Raw genomic sequence first — 6,298 nt, forward strand, 5'->3', positions numbered from 1 at the left:
CTTCATGGCAGTGGCATAGATCATTCATGTCTGTCACCCAAAAGACAGGTGTCTTTCAGATATTTTAGACTGAAGCATCTACAACTCTAATGTACCTCCACGAATACCTACCATATTTCATAGTTTAGCTTTGGTTGATTTGTTTGCTAGCAAAGTTTTTCTTTTACCAAAGAATCCCCCAAATCATAGAAGAATGAGGAAGCAAGAAGATAGTAGAGAAAGGAAGTCCCAATCCCTATAAAATAGGAGCATTGCTTTGGATATTTGCTTGTGCCTGGAGGTAGAGCACATCTGTATCTGATACCACATGTGGGCACCGTAACACCCAACTCTTTTTTTTTTTCTTTGACAGAGAGATTTGTTTGCTATTGAGTGTGTGCACTCGCCAGAAAGACCAAAAGCAAGAAATCACCTCCTCGGGGGTATGGCCACACCACAGTCTCTTCTCCTTTTGGGACTTTGGGCATGCACACACATGCATTCCACATGAGTTTTAAGCCACCAGATTCGGGACTTGAACTGTGGTTCACTACATGGGAGTTCAGCAACCTAACCATTACATCATCTGCTGGTCCCCTATACCAAACTCTGAGAAGCGTCATGCTATGTTGCCCACACTGGCCACAGGGAGTTTGCAATCCTCCTGGGTCAGGCTCCCAAGAACCTCAGACTAGAGGTACATCCCACAGTTTGCTGGGTTGCAAATCCATCCTGATCCTGGTCCAAAAACAACTAATATTACCCAATGGTAACATCATGTTTCTGGCACTCAGACCCCAAGGCCAGCAGTAGAATAAGACTCTGGATGAATCTCTTCTTTCAATGCAGTGGCTTTTAGTCAGGATCATCTCATAAGTCTTTCAAAAGCAGGTGAAAATTATGAAACAATTCTGTAGAAAAACACATGATCTGATAGATTCATATAATCCTTTGAGTATACTCATAAAGATTGGTGAACTCGAGTTTATGGTAGAAGTTTAAAAGCTTATTTTATAAGTCATCCTGTAAATCAACCAAAAATTCACTTTTACATCTATTCTCTTCCATGTTCCTTTAAATTTCTTGTCAGACTTTAGACAACATGACATGGAGGTTAAGAACTTTGGAAATAAAAATTCCTGGACTTAAACCTTGACCCTGTCTTTATTTCCTAAATGACCTAGGGCACATGATAATCTCTCTGGCCTCTACTTTTTCTCCAAGAAAATGGGGTAACAATGTTATGTCATTATATCAAAGGTAAGAGTGGTGTTATGCCTGGCGGAGCCGATAAATGGGAACTCAATAAATGGGAACTCATTGTATTATTCCAAAAGGTAAAATGGACTTGATGGCCTTTCCCCATTACTTATAAAACTGAATGCTTTACTTTTGTTTTTATAACTTTAATAAAACAGAAGACTGCTTTGCTACTCTGAGTTTCTAAAGTACCTTGCTTATAGTGATAAACAGAATTCAGACTCATATACAGTTCTGATCTCCAGAACCTTTAGTGTTTGAGATTATCATTAAGTCTATCATTCCATCAGTTCATAATGGAAGCACAAGACCTATTTTCCATAAATGGAGAAAAACATTAATCTGTTTCAAAATGGCAACTGGAGGACCAGCATAATGTCTATGTTGCTGAACTCCCACATAGTCGACTGTGGTTTGAGTCCCAGACTCAGTGGTTTAAAGCGTGTGTGCGTGCGTGCCCAAGATCCCGAGAGGAGAATGGAGGAAAAGGGATTGCGACTTCGCCATCCCCCCGGGGGATAATTACTCGCTTTCTGTTTCTCTGTCTTTCTGGCAATCACATCATCCTATAGCAAAAATCTCTTAAAAAAAAAAAAAGGCAACTGGTATTAGCATTCTATCCCTTTCTTTCATCACCTGGAGGAAGTCACATTATCTCTGAGAGCCTCAGTTGCCTTGCCTACAAACTGGATATTACTTTGAGGCACCAATGAGACAAAGTATTGAATACCTATATAGTAATAATATTATTGCTCTTGTGTCTCCACTCCCACTTGATTTATGGCTGTTATGGGAAGGCTAGGAGCTAGACTATAGCAGTAGCTTGTAAGCTTATTACATTTTCCAGAATAGTTTGTGTTTGTTCATTTATTTATTTGTTTATTTATTTATTTATTTATATTTGCTATAGGACTTGTGTGCTCACCAGAGAGTGAGAGAGAGAGGGAAAGTCAGAGAGCAAACCACTAGGGCTGGGTCTAGAACTGTGGTCAGCCATGTGGGAGTCCAGCACATTAACCATCACTCTACATGCTGGACCCAATAATTTTCTTTCTGATTTTTCTTATCTCTACCTCTCTTTTCGGAGACTGGGTCACATTATATTACCCAGGCTGAACTAGAACTTTTAGTCTTCCTGCCTCAGCCTCCTGAGTAGCTGAGATTACAGGTAAGCTCCATTATACCTGGCTCTTCCCCCCTGTCCCCAGAGGGTACATGCATGCATGAAAGAGAGAAACAGAATTATCCAACAGGGCCCAGTCATGACACAATCAGTTTTCTTCAAATTCTCCACCTCATTGGGATCCTGGATACACCCGTCCCCAACATGTTTTTAAGCAGCCAGGGCCAGTACTTGAACCCTGGTCAGCTATGTGAGATCTAACTTCCTCTACTCTGCCCTTAACACTGTATTACAGGGCTGGTCCCTGGAATGGTTTTCTAAACTGAAATCAATCATATCTTTTCCCTGAATAAAGCTTATAAATGAATCCTTCAGGAAAAATCTCATTGGTCAAGAATGACACTTGAGACCAGCAGTTAGCATAATAGCTATATTGCTGGACTACCGTGTAGTTGCCTGTGGTTCGAGTCCCGGACCCGGTGGCTTGAAATGCATGTCAGGCGCTTCTGCATACGTGTCCAAGATCCTGAGAGGAGAATGGAGGAGAAGGGATTGTGGCGTGGCCATCCCCCTTAGGGGGTGATTTCTCACTTTCTATCTCTCTGTCTCTGTCTGTCCGGCGAGTACATGCACCCTATAGCAAAAACCTCTCAAAAAAAAAAAAACAATGACACTCAGGATTAACCATGCCTTAGACCTCTCCACACTCCAGTATCTCCTCAGAACTGTCCCCACACTCTATCCCACTCTACGGCAATACACGACCATGGGCCTCTCTTCAACCTACTTAGCATTTTCTTTACTTGCAAACTTTAAATGACTCTATCTAAGATATGAATATTATGTTGTTAATAGATAAAGACCATATTTTGACAGAAAGGGATACCTGGTTTTAGAAAACAAAAACAAAAAGCCTTTAAAATTCAACATCTTGGCCCTAAGTTCCTTGTGTAGAACAGTAAGACACAAGAAAACTGGATCTATCAATCTATCCCTCTCTATCTTAAAACTTTTTGTTTTATCTAGGAATATCTATCCTGAAACTTATAATTTTCCCCTTTTTCTGACATGTAAGGAAGTGAGTGAGTATTATTCAGTTTAGGAGGAAGGAAATGGCCCATGCTTTCTAATCAGCAAGCATGTGCTCTGTATACAGTGTAGACATGTTCATTGCATGATGGAAAATCTCTAATCATTACGATATATTAGGTTGGTGCAAAAGCAATTTTGGTTTTGGACTGTGAATTTTAAATCATTATAACTAGGCTCAAACACATCTTTATTAATCAAAATAGGAACCATTACAATCAATACAATTTTGCCACCTATAGCAAAAACCTCTCAAAAAAAAAAAAACAATGACACTCAGGATTAACCATGCCTTAGACCTCTCCACACTCCAGTATCTCCTCAGAACTGTCCCCACACTCTATCCCACTCTACGGCAATACACGACCATGGGCCTCTCTTCAACCTACTTAGCATTTTCTTTACTTGCAAACTTTAAATGACTCTATCTAAGATATGAATATTATGTTGTTAATAGATAAAGACCATATTTTGACAGAAAGGGATACCTGGTTTTAGAAAACAAAAACAAAAAGCCTTTAAAATTCAACATCTTGGCCCTAAGTTCCTTGTGTAGAACAGTAAGACACAAGAAAACTGGATCTATCAATCTATCCCTCTCTATCTTAAAACTTTTTGTTTTATCTAGGAATATCTATCCTGAAACTTATAATTTTCCCCTTTTTCTGACATGTAAGGAAGTGAGTGAGTATTATTCAGTTTAGGAGGAAGGAAATGGCCCATGCTTTCTAATCAGCAAGCATGTGCTCTGTATACAGTGTAGACATGTTCATTGCATGATGGAAAATCTCTAATCATTACGATATATTAGGTTGGTGCAAAAGCAATTTTGGTTTTGGACTGTGAATTTTAAATCATTATAACTAGGCTCAAACACATCTTTATTAATCAAAATAGGAACCATTACAATCAATACAATTTTGCCAATGAGAAATAAGTTTGTTTATTCCTATAGTGGAAAAATCCATGCTCTGGGGTTCAACAAACTCTCAGAAAGAATCTTCTGCATCCTGGTGGTAGTGGAGTGTTTTCTTCACAATAAGTTGTTAAGATGTTTGAAGAAGTGATAGTTGGTGACAGGTCAGTGGAATACGACGGATGAGGCAAAACTTCGTAACCAAATTAGTTAAACTTTTGAAGCATTAACTACATAACATGTGGTCAGATATTGCCATAGAGAAGAATTGGGTCCTTTCAGTTGATGAATACAAGCTGTAGGCATTGTCATTTTTGGTAAATTTCATTGATTTGCTGAGCATAGTTCTCAGATACAATGGTTTCATTGGGGTTCAGAAAGCTCTAGTGGATTAGACCCCACCAAACAATGACAATGTCCTTTTTTGGTGCAAGTTTGGCTTTGGGAAGTGCTTTGGAACTTTTTGTTGGTTCAACTGCTGAGCTGGTCATCACTAGTGGTCTTATAAAAATCTACTTTTCTCACATGCCACAGTCCCATCAAGAAATGGTTCATTGTTATGTAGAATAAGAGAAGACAACACTTCAAAACAGTACTTTTTATTTTTGGTCAGCTCATGAGGCACCCACTTGTGGAGTTTTTACACTTTTTCAATTTGAGTTGAACACCAAATTACCATAGAATGGTGAACTCTTCTTCGACAACTTCCCATGTAATTGTAAGAAGAACAGCTTCAATGGTTGCTCTCCATTGGTCATTGTCAACTTCTGATGGCTGGCCATTATGCTCCTTATCTTTAAGGCTCTTATCTCCTTTGAAAAACTTCTTGAACCACCACTGTCCTGTACATTCATGAGTAGTTCCTGAGCCAAACATGTTGTTGATTTTATAAGTTGTCTCCACTGCTTTAATGAGCCATTTTAAACTCAAAAAAGAAAATCATTTGTGTTTGCTTTTTGTCTAACATCATTTCCATAGTCTAAAATAAATATAAACAGCAAGTAAAAAGTCATTAACAAAAAAGCAAAATATGTGCATTATGATGATGTATAACATAACCATATTTATTCAAGAATGTATCATTATCAAGTGGCAAATATTTTTGCACCAACCAAATACTATAGATGCTAAAAATAAGGCATGATTTCCCCTTATGGTTTTATAGGTCAGAAGTTCAGTATGGATCTCAGGAGGCTAAAATCAGGGTGTCAGCCAAACTGTGATCTTTTCTAGAGACTCTAGGGGAGAATTGTTTCCTTGCTCATTTAGGGTGTTAGCAGATTGAGGTATCTGTTTCCTTGTCTGTCCCCTAAATGCTGTCCCAGACTTCTAGAGATCACATTACTGACTAGCTCAGGGGCTTCTCCTCCATTTTCAAAGCCAGCCCCCACAGCAGCTCAGATTATCTTTTATGTTTCAAATATTTCCTGCCTTTTCATCATTATTTCTACTCTTTTACTAGTCTTTAACCTCACTCTTCCACTGTTTAGGGCCCTCGTGATTACTCAGGGCCTGCCTGCATCATCCAGAACAATCTTTCCATTTTTCAGGCCAGTTGATTAGCAATCTTAATTCTATCTGCAACCTTAATTCCTATTTTTTTTCCTTTCATATAAAGTAATAGATTCCCAAACTGTTTGAGGAACTACTATTGTAGACTTGGCTACTGTGGCACAGTCATAAGGCAAATGCCCTACAAGGCTGGAAGTCGTATGGTCGGCTACAGGTTCAGATCCCCAGTATGCTTGAATACATGCTAGGCTCATGAGGGATACCTAAGATCCAGAGAGGCTGGAGGGCTGGTAAAGGGGATTACAGAGAAGTGAGACCCTGCTAGAGTGCTTCTCTCTCTTTCTCTGTCATGCATACGTATGCACTATCATTGAAAAAAAAAAAAAAAAAGAAAAGATTTAGCCAGGGAGGATTTAGAG

The 6,298-nt window shown here is 39.0% G+C and overlaps 1 pseudogene; it reads right to left on the reverse strand.

Annotated features, from left to right (window-relative positions):
• Positions 1 to 4,335: 4,335 nt before the first annotated feature.
• Positions 4,336 to 5,343, reverse strand: LOC106734701 (histone-lysine N-methyltransferase SETMAR-like; annotated as a pseudogene).
• Between the last annotated feature and the right edge of the window lie 955 nt (positions 5,344 to 6,298).

The sequence above is a fragment of the Tupaia chinensis genome, unplaced genomic scaffold (genome assembly GCF_000334495.1).
Source record: "Tupaia chinensis unplaced genomic scaffold, TupChi_1.0 Scaffold000185_1, whole genome shotgun sequence".
Taxonomy (NCBI): domain Eukaryota; kingdom Metazoa; phylum Chordata; class Mammalia; order Scandentia; family Tupaiidae; genus Tupaia; species Tupaia belangeri.